The sequence below is a fragment of the Capra hircus genome, chromosome 25 (assembly GCF_001704415.2).
Source record: "Capra hircus breed San Clemente chromosome 25, ASM170441v1, whole genome shotgun sequence".
NCBI lineage: Eukaryota > Metazoa > Chordata > Mammalia > Artiodactyla > Bovidae > Capra > Capra hircus.
This window is the reverse complement of record NC_030832.1, coordinates 19,665,308-19,679,319: the sequence shown is the minus strand read 5'-3', so window position 1 is coordinate 19,679,319 and position 14,012 is coordinate 19,665,308. Positions and strand designations below refer to the sequence as shown.

At 38.5% G+C, this 14,012-nt stretch overlaps 1 protein-coding gene and 1 pseudogene across 1 annotated transcript in view; one reads left to right on the top strand and one right to left on the bottom strand.

Moving 5' to 3' along the window:
• The window catches only part of C25H16orf52 (chromosome 25 C16orf52 homolog), a 72,711-nt gene that overhangs the window by 38,894 nt on the left and 19,805 nt on the right, over positions 1 to 14,012 (bottom strand). The window lies entirely within an intron of this gene.
• LOC102191296 lies at positions 11,400 to 12,167 on the top strand (annotated as a pseudogene).

The following is a 14,012-nucleotide window of genomic DNA, read 5'->3' as shown; positions in this document are numbered from 1 at the left end:
CCATGGCTATCTTACTTCACCTACTAGTCATTTCTCAACCCACTATGGATGAGGCTCCTACTCTACCACTTCACTAAAATGTTTCACCAAGGCTACTAAAAATCTCTTTAAAACTAATTTAACTTTACTTTGGTAATACTGCTGACCATTTCTTTCTTCTTGAAGGCTCTTTCTCCCCAAGATCAAGATCTTTTTCCACAAAATCAAATTTTCTTTTGGTTTTCCTCTTAAATCTAGCACATGGACACATGAAACTACACAGGTGATAAAACTGTGCAGAACTTATTAATACATAAACAGAAGTGACTACAAGTAAAAATAAGGAAATACAGATAAGATCTGTGGAACACATCAATGTCAATAATCTAGTTGTGATATGATACTACAGTTTTGCAAAAATGTAGATATAGAATAGGAATAGACTAGGAATAGAAATGAACTTCTTCAACCTGATAAATATCATACATGTATATTATAACTATAACAGTAGGATATATGTACATATATCAGTGTTAGCATACTTAATGGAGAAAGACTGAATGAATGTTTCTGCATAAGATCAGGAATAAGACAAGGATATCTATTCTTGCTGCTTCTATTCAGCACTATTTAGCTAAGGCAACTGGGCAAGAAAAATAAATTTGTGGAAATACTATCAGAATAAATGACTGTAAAAAGATTGTAGGATATAATATCAATATATAAAAGTTGTGTTCCCATATACTAGTAATGAACAATCTGAAAATTAAGAAGGTAATGATTGCATTTACAGTAACAGCAAAAAGAACAAAACACTAAGGAACAAACTTAACAAAACAAATGGTTAACTTCTGGTTTCTAGACCTGTATGTACGGAACTCAGACGTTGTCACTCTTGCCCACAGAACAAGAAAGTGACAAACTCAATGGCAACAACTTTTCTTAGATCCATCAGAGAATTGGGGACGCAGGACGACGACAACTATTGAAGCCCAAGTGCCTAGAGTTCATGCCCCACGGCTAGAAGACCACCACAAGAAGCCTGGCACTGCAACTAGAGAAAAGCTGGAGCAGCAATGAAGACCCAGCACAGCCAAAAATAAAAAAAATAAAAAAACCCTGAAACAGAAATGAAGACTGTCTCTGATGGGCTCATCAATACAGTAGACACAGCTGAAGAAAGAATCAGCAAGCTGGAAATGTCTATAGAAAATGCTTGAACTGCAAGGAGAAAAGAGAATGAAAAAGATAGAATATCTAAGAGCTGTGAGACAATGACAAAAGATATAACATAGAATAGTGAGAACACAGAAGGAGAAGAAAGAGAAAAAGGAACAAAAGAAACATCTGAAGTAATGGCCAAGAATTTCCCAAAATTAGTGACAAGTGGCAACCATAGATATAGGACACTCAGAAAATAAAGCAGGATAAGTATCAAAAAACATACAAGAGTCTTCCTTGGTGGTCCAGTGGTTAAGAATCCGCTTTCCAAGGCAGGGGATGCAGGTTCGATCCCTGGTCAGAGAACTAAGAGCCACATGCCATGTGGCAACTAAGCCCCCACACCACAATGGCTGAAGCCTAGGAACCCTACAGCCTCTGCTCTGCAGCTAGCAAAGTCCTGGCACGACCCAGCACAGACAAAAGGGAAAAAAAAAGAGAGAGAGAAAGAAAACAGTTCGTACAAAGTAATAACAGAAACAATGTAGTCAGTGAAGTGAATGACAGTGATGTTGCAAGGAGGAACTGGGAATTTAATACTCTATAAGGGCAGAAGGAGAAGGGGACGACAGAAGATGAGATGGCTGGATGGCATCACCGACTCGATGGATGTGAGTTTGAGTAAACTCCGGGAGATGGTGATGGACAGGGAGGCCTGGCGTGCTGTGATTCATGGGGTTGCAAAGAGTTGGACACGACTGAGCGACTGAACTAAACTGAACTGGATTAGCTACAAACTTGAGGTCAGCTGCTAAAAAATTTTTTTAACTATAACTCTTTTACACTGAACACTACAAAATGTTGCTGAAATTAACAAAGTTTTAAATAGATAGTAAGATATCCAGAGATCAAATTGCCAACATCCGCTGGATCATCGAAAAATCAAGAGTTCCAGAAAAACATCTATTTCTGCTTTATGGACTATGCCAAAGCCTTTGACTGTGTGGATCACAATAAACTGTGAAAAATTCTGAAAGATATGGGAATACCAGACCACCTGACATGCCTCTTGAGAAACCTATATGCAGGTCAGGAAGCAACAGTTAGAACTGGACATGGAACAACAGACTGGTTCCAAATAGGAAAAGGAGTACGTCAAGGCTGTATATTGTCACCCTGCTTATTTAACTTATATGCAGAGTACATCATGAGAAATGCTGGGCTGGAAGAAGCACAAGCTGGAATCAAGACTGCCGGGAATAACCTCAGATATGCAGATGACACCACCATTATGGCAGAAAGTGAAGAGGAACTATAAGGCCTCTTGATGAAAGTGAAAGAGGAGAGTGAAAAAGTTGGCTTAAAGCTCAACATTCAGAAAATGAAGATCATGGCATCTGGTCCCATCACTTCATGGGAAACAGATGGGGAAACGGTGGAAACAGTGTCAGACTTTATTTTTGGGGGCTCCAAAATCACTGCAGATGGTGACTGCAGCCATGAAATTGAAAGACACTTACTCCTTGGAAGAAAAGTTATGACCAACCTAGATAGCATATTCAAAAGCAGGGATATTACTTTGCCAACAGAGGTCCGCCTGGTCAAGGCTATGGTTTTTCCTGTGGTCATGTACGGATGTGAGAGTTGGACTGTGAAGAAAGCTGAGTGCTGAAGAATTGATGCTTTTGAACTGTGGTGTTGGAGAAGACTCTTGAGAGTCCTTTGGACTGCAAGGAGAGCCAACCAGTCCATTCTGAAGGAGATCAGCCCTGGGATTTCTTTGGAAGGAATGATGCTGAAGCTGAAACTCCAGTACTTTGGCCACCTCATGTGAAGAGTTGACTCACTGGAAAAGACTCTGATGCTGGGAGGGATTAGGGGGAGGAGGAGAAGGGGACGACAGAGGACGAGATGGCTGGATGGCATCACTGACTCGATGGACGCGAGTCTGAGTGAACTCCAGGAATTGGTGATGGACAGGGAGGCCTGGCATGCTGCGATTCATGGGGTCGCAAAGAGTTGGACATGACTGAGCGACTGAACTGAAGATATCCCATACCCATGGATTGGAAGACTTACTAGATAATAGTTCCCCAACTGATTTATAGATTCAATGTGCTCTTTATCATAATCCCCAATGGGTTTTTTGTTTTCTGTTGTAACAATCAACAAGATGACCCTAAAATTTATATGGAAATATAAGGGACTTACAAATGGTCACAAACATCTTGAAAAAGAACAAAGTTCAAAGATACACTTCTTGACTTCAAAATTTACTATAAAACTACAGCAATCAAGACTGTAACAATGGCACAAGGACAGACAGAGATCAATGGAGTAGAACTGAGAGTCCCAAAATAAACACTCACATTTATGGCCAAATGATTTTTAACAACAGTGCCAAGACTATTCAGGGAAGAAAGAATAGTCTTTTCAACAAGTGGTGATGGGACATATGTGAAAAAATAAATGCAGACTCTTGCTTCACACCATTTACAAAAATTAACTCAAAATTGAAAAGAAATCTGAATGTAACAGTTAAATCTCTGAGACGAAAACTTAGGAAAAGACCTTCATGACAGTGGATTCTTAGATATGACATCAAAAGCACAAGCAATAAAACAAAACAGTAGATAGAATGGACTTCAAAGTTAAAAACATCTGTGCATCAAAGGATTCCATGAAGAAAGTGAAAAGATAACCCACAGGACAGAGGAAAATATTTTCAAGTCATATGTCTAATAATTATCTTTTATAACTCAATAATAAAAAGATAATTCAATATAAAAATGGGCAGAGGATCAGACATTTTTCCAAAGACAGAATAGAAATGGCCAAAAGCGTATGAAAAGTGCTTACCATTATTAGTCATCAGGGAAATGGAAATCAAAAGCACAATGAGAAACTAGTTCATATCCACTAGGATGGCTATAATCAAAAACACAAGTAACAAGTATTGGTGAAATGCAGAGAAATTAGAATCCTCATACATTGTTGGTAGAAAGGTACATTGGTGCCACCACTTTGGAAAACAGCCTGTCAGTTCCACATAAAGTTGAAGATATGATCAAGTAATTTCACTCCTAGGAAAGCAAGAGAACTGAAAACATATGTCCACATAAAAATGTGTATGTTAGTGTTCATAGCAGCATCATTCATAATAGGCACAAAAAGTAGAAATAACCCAAATGCTCATCAATTGATGAATTACTGAACAAAATGAAGTTTATCTATACAATGGAACATTATTTGGCCATAAAAAGAAATGAAATACTGATACACGTTATGACATTGGATAAACCTTGAAAACATACTAAGGGAAAGAAGCCAGTCACAAAATGGTTATATGATCCCATTTACATAAAACTTGCAGAATAGGTTAAGGCTGGAATATTTGAGGGGGTGGTGATAGTTGAAGGGCAGAGGGTTTCTTTCTGAGGTGACAAAAATGTTCTAAAGCTGACTGGTGATGGTTGTACAACACTGAATTTACTAAAAATTATACACTTTAAAGGGATGCACTATGTAGCATATAAAATATCTCAATAAATCTTTTTTTTTTTTTTTAAAGAAAGAGATGGAAAAAATAAGCTCTTCATGATCTAGTCCCTATTTCCCCATCATCCTTTGACACTACTCTTCCCTTCAAACTACAGTAATCAGGCACACTGAGCTTTCAGGTTCCCCACATACAACTTTAAAACAAAACAAACTTCTGAGACTTTAAACTTGCTTTTCCTCCTATCTGGAACACTCATACATCCTTCCCTTCTCTGGTCAACTTATTCTTTAGATCAACTTATTCTTTGGATGTCACTCTTCTGTGTTGCTAGCCATTTCTAACATTTCAAGCCTGAGTTAGAGGCACTCCAGTGTGCTCCCACAGCAATATGCCTTTACTACTATTTTAGCACTCTTCTTACTGAATTCCAATTAACTGTTTGTTTGTAGCTTTCACTAAAACTGAGTCTTTATTGCATCTTATCCTAGAGTAGGTAAAAAATACTTTGTAAAGAATGGAATAAACTAACTAAGTCTGAATCAGTTCTGTGACCATTTGTCAGCTTAATAGAATACTTAAAAAAAAAGTTCTGAACTGGAAATACTTAATTGTAAACAGAAAGGCACTGGTGCATAATTTGACTAGAAATATGCGTCAAATATTCATGTTATGACACTTGAAGCAAGTTTTCAAGTGGAAAAACAGTGACCTGCCTTAGCTGGTTTAGCTTTATACAGACATACATGTTTAACCTGTTTGGAAAAATAAAGTTTTGATTTTCACATACAACTGCATTTAAATCTTTTCCTGCAGAGATGCATGATAGGTTCTGAACCCCAGTGAATAATCAATCTACAGGTAAGTCTGCAAAATAAAAGACCCAAGAGAATAGTGAGGCTCAGAGCACTCTTACCAACTCTGAATCTGGGTGAAGTTTGAGCAGACAGTATGAATTCCGTATGGAGTACAAAGCAACATGGTGACACACTTTGAATAGATTTCTTCTAATATAAGAATGGATATTAGAAACAATTTTGCTAGGAAACATCCCAAACCTGGGGGACTGGGCAGAGAAACACGGGTTTATGGGGGAGGAATCTGAGAAAAAGCTTTTTATAGCCAAACATTAATTTTTGTGTGAAGCTGTTTAACAATCCAGTGATTTCAAAATTTCTGAGAGAGGTCCAAATAACTGATGAAAAGCCCTTAAGAACACAATAGCATTTTCTGTCCAGAAGATTTTAGTGTCTAAAATTCAAATCAACTGATTACCAAACTACATTTTGGTGGCACACTGAAAGGAGAGGTAAAAGCTTTAAAACTGGAAAGGAGATTGAAGAAAGGAGAATTTTCCCGAATTGTAAGATCTATGATAATCTATATGACATTAAACTATGTTAGATATTTTTCCCCTAGACAGATACGGGGCTTCCCTGATGGATCAGACAGGGAAGAATCTGCCTGCGATACAGGAGACCTGACTTTGATCCCTGGGTTGGGAAAATCCCCTGGAGGAGGAAATGGCAACCCATTCTTGTATTCTTGCCAGGAGAGGAACATGGCGTGCTACAGTCTGCAGGGTTGCAAAGAGTCGGACATGACTGAGCTGCTAAGTATAGACAGGAAAGACCAGAAGACTTTCAATGTCAACTTAATTAAGAAAGAACAGGCAACCCTGTTTCATGTTATGAATCATACACATATCTAACAGCCTTGAGAAAAAAATTCTTTTGAACTTGGAAGTATTCAAAATGGTAGGAATTTACACTAAACAATCTGTACTTTATAACTTTTAAAAACATGAAAGTGAAGTCACTCAGTCGTGTCTGACTCTTTGTGACCCCATAGACTGTAGCCTATCAGGCTCCTTTGTCCATAGGATTTTCCAGGCAATAGTACTGGAGTGGATTGCCATTTCCTTCTCCAGGGGATCTTCCCAACCCAGGGCTCAAACCCAGGTCTCCCGCACTGTAGACTGACGCTTTACCGCCTAAGCCACCAGGGAAGTCCTAACATGAGCATCACAGAAAGTGAAAAGGAAGTAATACTCTGATCATACGTACTAATTCACATATATAGTAGTGATGCAATGGTAAATGGAATGTAAATGTAGAACACAAAATATAATTTATTACCTTCGGGAAAATAAAGTTTTAGAAAAAGAAAAATTAAAGGAAATATGACTAAGAAGAGTATACATATGGTGCAATGGCTCAGTCATGTTGCTCTTTGTGGCCCCATGGACTGTAGCCTGCCAGGCTCCTCTGCCCACGGAATTTTCCAGGCAAGAAAACTGGCGTGGGTACCATTTCCTAGGGAATATTCCTGACCCAGGGATTGAATCCGAGCTTCTTGCATCTCTTGAATTGGCAGGCAGATTCTTTATCACTAACACCAGCTGGGGAGCCTCAAGAAGATTATATACAACAATTCCTATAAGAAAGAGGTTCAGTATAGTAAAAGGTAATTTAGGACTTCCCTGGTGGTCCACTGGTTAATAATCTACCTGCCAATGCAGGGGACATGAGTTTGATTCCTGCTCTAGGAAGATTCCACATGGTGTGGGGCAACTAAGCTCTACTGACATAACCACAGGGCCCATGAGCCCTAGAGTCAGTGCTCTGCTCTGCAACAAAAGAAACCGCCACAATGAGAAGCCCACACCTTACAACAAGAGAGCAGCTGCTGCTTGCTGCAACTAGAGAAAGCCTGCACACAGCAACAAAGACCCAGTGTAGCCAAAAAGAAAAATAACTTCAAAAAACTTTTTAAAGGGTAATTTGAAAAAGGAAATAGTCATGGATATAGAAAAACTAGTGGTTACCAAAGGGAAGAGGGGAAAATTAGGAGTATGGGATTAAAAACTATATGCTGCTGCTGCTAAGTCACTTCAGTCGTGTCCGACTTTGTGCGACCCCATAGATGGCAGAAACTATACGCAGCTATATAAAATAGATAAGCAACAAGGATATACTGTTTGGCACAAGGAATTTTAGCCATTATATTGTAGTAAGTTTTAACAGAGCATATCTATAAAACATTGAATCAATATGCATACACCTGAAAGTAATACTGTTAATCAACTATGCGTCGACTTAATGTTATTTTTAGAAATGTTTAAAACACCCTTCTGGGGATTCCCTGGTGGCTCAGTGCTGAAGGGTCCACCTGCCAATGCGGCAGACATGGCTGGTCCGGGAGGATTCTACGTGCTGTGGAACAAATGAATCCATGTGCTGCAAATATTGAGACTATGCTCTGGAGCCCAGGAGCCGCAACTACTGTAGCCCACAAGCCCTAGAGCACTTGCTCTGTGATGGGAAGCCTGAGCACCGCAGCTGAGGGGAGGCCCCCACTCACTAAAGCTGGAGAAGGGCCCAGGCAGCAGTGAAGACCCAAGACAGACAAAAAAGAATGAATAAATAAAATTAATAAAAAAAAGAATGTCTTTTGATGAAGCAGGAAAAATGACCAATTTATTTTAAAAACAAACAAAAACCACCATCTGATATTTACAAAGTATTAATTATGCACTTCTGATGTCAGCATCTGCTCTCAATTTTTTTGGCCAAGATGTGTGGCATGACGGATCTTAGTTCCCTGACCAAGGATCAAAGCTGTGGCCCCCTGCATTTGAAGAACAGAGTCTTTACCACTGAACTGCCACGAAAGCCCTGGATTCTCTCTCTTTAAAGACCAGGGTCCAGGGGACTTCCTTGGTGGTCCAATGGTTAAGAATCCGCCTTCTTATGCAGGTGACCCAGCTTCCATCCCTGGTCAGGGGACTAAGACCCCACATGCTGTGGGGCAGCTAAGCCCACACCACAACTAAAGAGCCTGCATGCCACAACGAAAGATCCTGCAATCTGCAACTAAGACCTAATGTAGCCAAATAAATAAGATTTAAAAAAAAAAGACCAGGGTTCAGCAGCTTATCTATGACACTGATGTGAAAGTGAAAGTGTTAGTTGTTCAGTCGTGTCCAACTCTTTGCCAACCCATGGACTGCAGCCCACCAGGGCCCTCTGCCCATGAGATTCTTCAGGCAAGAATACTACTGGCGTGGGTTACCATTCCCTTCTCCAGGGGATTTTCCTGACCCAGGGATCGAACTCAGGTCTCCTGCATTGCAGGCAGATTCTTTACCATCTGACTGAGCCACCAGGGATGCCCATGACACTGATGAAATGATTATAATAATAATAAAAAAATTATAACTTCTACTACGCAAAGCAACTGAGTAATCACAATAAAGAAAAACTACATTTGTGTGTATGGGTATATATATATGTGCATGTATGTGTTTGGTGTAATGATTATATTCTGAAACAGATAAGGGAAAACTTCAGTAGTTTAATTGATAATAATTTTTATTGGTAGTCAACTATATACTTACATTTTCTGTATAAAATGTGTATTTCTTAAGATGAATGGGCACAACTTAGGAAAAGAACTGAAAGAAATTTAATGACATAAAATATGATAGGCTTTAAAAATTGCAACTGCATCCAGATATTCTTCCAGAAAGCTATGGTTAGCTAGCCATACTAAAACTGCTGGAAGCTGTTCTCAGTTGTTTCAGTCAGACAAGGATCTCCAAACGAATACAGAAATATTCATATTGAGACAAAGGAACTGAAAGCAAGCACTTGAGGCAGGAAACAAACTAGAAATTCAATCTTCTTGCCACTGTACAAGTAGAGTAGACATTTGGCAGCTTTCTCACTTTCCAAACAGAATCTCAAGTGTTTGGGTTCAGAAAAATATGATTTTGTCTTAACCTCTACTTTAAAACATTAGAATAAAGGGTGCTCAAAATAAACTTTGCTTCCCTATCACTCATAAATCTAGAGGGGGAAGGAAGGATAAATAATAATAGCTGCCATTACATTCTGGGCACTTACTTAGTGCCAGGTATAGTATTATTAAGTGTTTTACATATACTTATTTAATTCTCAAAATAATACAAATGAGGAACTGAATAACAGGTTAAATGACTAGGTACCAGCTAGAAAAAGTTATAATTCGATACTTTGCTAACAGTTTACTATTTAGGCATGTTTTGGTAGAATAGTGTTTTGTTTTGTTTTGTTTTAGTATGTTTGTCCAGAGAGTTAACCCTTAGAAACATCAACAAAGAGGTCTCATAAACTCTGATTTCACAGACAAAGGCACATTCTTCACAAACTCTGCACAGGAAATACTAAAACAATTTTCTTCAGGTGTTTAGAAACTCAGTTAATCTAATAAAAGACAATAACATTATTTTACTGTCTTAATTCTGATAAAACATAATTTTTAAAAATTAATCTGATTCCTAATCTTATTTCTTTTTAACATTATACTGAAATTCTGGGCCTAAGTTTTCTGGACAATTTCTCTGATATGTGCTGTGCTTAGTTGCTCAGTCATGTCCAACTCTTTGTGACCTCATGGACTGTAGCCCGCCAGGCACCTCTGTCCATGGGGATTCTCCAGGCAACAATACTGGAGTGGGTTGCCATGTCCTCCTCCAGGGGATCTTCCCAATCCAGGGATCAAATCCAGATCTCCTGTACTGCAGGCGGATTCTTTACTGTCTGAGCAACCAGGGAAGCCCAAGAATACTGGAGTGGGTATCCCTTCTCCAGGGGATCTACCCAACCTAGGAATGGAACTGGGGTCTCCTGCATTGCAGGTGGACGCTTTACCAGTTGAGTTACTATATTAAATTACGTTTTTAAATCATGCACTTTAAAGATAGTGAAAATAATGAAGTAATACCATTTGCAGCAACAGAGATGGACCTAGAGATTGTTATATTGCATGAAGTCAGACGGAGAAGGAGAAATATCATATGGTATCCCTTATATGTGGAATCTAAAAAGAAATGATAGAAATGAACTTATTTACAAACTAGAAACAGACTCCCAGACTTTGAGAATGAACTTATGGTTGCCAGGTGGTAAGAATGGGAGGAAGAGATAGTCGATTTGGGATGACATGCACACACTGCTATATCTGAAATGGATAACCAACAAGGACCTACCGTATAGCACAGAGAACTTTGTTCAATCTTATGCGGCAGCCTGGATGGGAAGGTGGTTTGGAGGAAAACGGATACGTGTATTGGGTATGGCTGAGTCCCTCTGCTGTTTATCTGAAACTATCACAGTATTGCTAATTGGCTATATTCCAATATAAAATTAAAAAAATTTTTTTAAAAAGACTGGGCCAACTGGAATAATCCAAAACTTTTTTTAAAAAAATTAAAGATAGTAATTCAGGAATGATTAAAAAATAGAATGAATTCCATTTTGATTGTGCGAATTCAAGAAGAGGTTCTTTAAATGCTGTAGTTTAAAAGTAAGTTTGGAGATTTACAACACAAAGTACTTTAAGCAAGATCCAACTAAATTCTTGTATAGTTTAATTCTTCCCATCATTTTTATCCAGCAAAATCTCAAATAGCAGCTTATGTACTCAAATTATTTACATATTTTCTTCCTTAATCCGTCCCTTTTCAAAGGACAGAAAGTTCATTTAACAACTAATTATGTCTTGTTTCACTGCTATTTTTACTTGCCTTCTTTAAAGAATCAATCATTTCAAAATCAAAGTTTATAAACTGATATTTGTTTCTATCTCTCATGGAAAAAATGCAGGTCCAACAATTGCATTCTCTATCACTTTCCCCACTACATCTCTCACCAAATCCCCATAAGATATTTCAAGTTACAAACAGATAGATGTCTTTAGGAATGAAGCTTTCACCTCTTTCCCGGCTGGAACCATGGAGGGTGCAGAAGAGAAGAAAAAGAAGGTTCCTGCTGTGCCAGGAACCCTTAAGAAAAAGCGAAAGATTTTCGTAGAGCTTAAGCTCAAGTGACTGAAAGAAGTTTGCCCAAAAGATGCTTCGAAAGGCAAGGAGGAAGCTTATCTATGAAAAAGCTAAGCATTACCACAAGGAATATAGGCAGATGTACAGAACTGAAATTCAAAAGGCTAGGATGGCACGAAAAGCCGGCAAATTCTATGTACCCGCAGAACCCAAATTAGCATTTGTCATCAGGATCAGAGGTACGGTGTGAGCCAAAGTTTCGAAAGGTGCTGCAGCTCCTTCGCCTCCCGCAGATTTTCAATGGCACCTTTGTGAAGCTCAACAAGGCATCAATTAACATGCTGAGAATTGTGGAGCCATACATTGCATGGGGGTAGCCGAATCTGAAGTCTATAAATGAACTGATCTACAAGCGTGGTTATGGCAAAATGAACAAAAAGTGAATTGCCCTGACACACACCGCACTGATTGCTTGGTCTCTTGGGAAATACGGAATCATCTGCAAGCAGGATCTGATTCATGAGATCTATACCATTGGAAAACGTTTCAAAGAAGCAAACAACTTCCTGTGGCCCTTTAAACTGTCTTCACCAGGTGGAATGAAGAAAATGACCACCCATTTTGTAGAAGGTGGAGATGCTGGCAACAGGGAAGACCAGATCAACAGGCTTATTAGAAGGATGAACTAAGGTATCTACCAGGATAATTTTTGCAGTCTGGTCAGTTAATAAACAACTGAAATAAACTGAAGAAAAAAAAAAAAAAAAAAGACCGAAGCTCTCTCATTTACAACTTTCAGGCTCAGTTATCAATACAGACTATGCCTGTAAGTAATCATTACTTTGATACCAGCTATAATTCAGCAGGAAACTAAGTATTGACAAAGTAGGAGGAATGAGAATCAACAGAAAATTTTTCAGGCCACCTTGGAATTCATAATGAAAAGAGTGGGAAGTGTCACACACCCTTTAATTTAGGAAGGCAGATTTCAAAAAGGTAGGCATGATGGCATGGAATGAAATTCTTGAAGGAAAGGAGATACAAGAGGTCAGGAGGCTCTTGAAAATGAGGTTCTGACTAATATTACAGATGATAAAGAAAAGAAATAATAAAGGATAAAGGGAAGGGACGAACAATAAACAAAAGGTAGGAACTAAAGAAACCAGGGACTCATCTAATAGCACACTATAATAATTATAAAAAGTAGTGTGGTATAATGAACAGGTTATGGGCTTTTAAATTCAGCTCTACCACCTAATTAAATGATGCCAAACAAATCATTCCCTTCTTCAACTATACTTCTTCATCACCAAAATGGGAATAACATTTCTTGTGAAGAGCTACTATAGGGGGTTCGCTACCTACCAAGATCAACATTTCCTTACTGGTCTCTTTGTCCTTAGGTATGGTCCACTAAGAGAACACAGTCAGAGCACTGTATTCAAAAGTTACTTTATTATTTTTTCCTTGGTAGTTACATTATCAATCTGAAATACAGTTAGGCTCACTGGTTTCAATTTGTACTCAACAGTAGGACTTACTTTCTTGCTATCATTTTTATTTTTTGTGAGTATGTGAAACATATACATGGTTCAAGCAAAGCTTTCTTTTAGCATTTCATTATAGTGGTATTATTCTTTATATGAGGTAAAAAAAAATGTCCATTTGTACATGGGCTAGATTCTATATTCTAGTATGGTGACATTTATATCTACAACCAAAAACTACACAGCATTTATGATCAATTTTAAGATAACTGCCTGTGACTATTGAAAAGATTATAGCAAAGAATCTCCGAAAGTCAGTCCCATCAATTTTAGTTGACACGCAGTGCTATGTGCCAAGCACTATTTTATACACATGATGCTTTAACCTTTAAAGAGGCCTCTGAAGCATGTCAGCCAAGACCATGCCACTAGCAAACAGCACAGGGAGACTTTGAATCCGGATTCCAGAGTCTGCGTTATTAGTCACTTAACTAATGTAACATCTCCTGCATTTGAACCAGTCACCCGGTGTTCTTACTATTTGGGGACTACAGACTTTAAGCCTCTTCCCAAATCAGAAAATTGGAGCCCTTAACCACATTAGAGGTCTTTGGTTATATATCTAAGGGGATACAAGAAAAGTCACTGGGAACTGCACCATTTGGGATGGCTGATGACATTTGCAACCCAGACTTTTTCAACTGGATGTGAACTGCTTGAATGGTCAAGTTGGGGATTTGCCACAAGTTCCTAAAGAGGGAGGGCAGAAGGCAAAAGGAGGCGATATATATGGGGTAAAGTATTTAAGTATTTATGGGAAAAGTATTTAAGTATTTTCATTAACTCTAGGCTAACAAAGAGAACAAACGCACTGGCCAACAACTTAACAGAGACAAAAATAAAAAAAGAAACAGCACAGTAGGAAAAACCAAAATGCACCAAACCTCCCTGATAACTCTGGAGATATTCACAATAACATTAATTAAAATCTTAAGTGGTGAGGGATAAATTGGGAGATTGGAATTGACATATATACACTGAGTGAGTGAGTGAATTCGCTCAG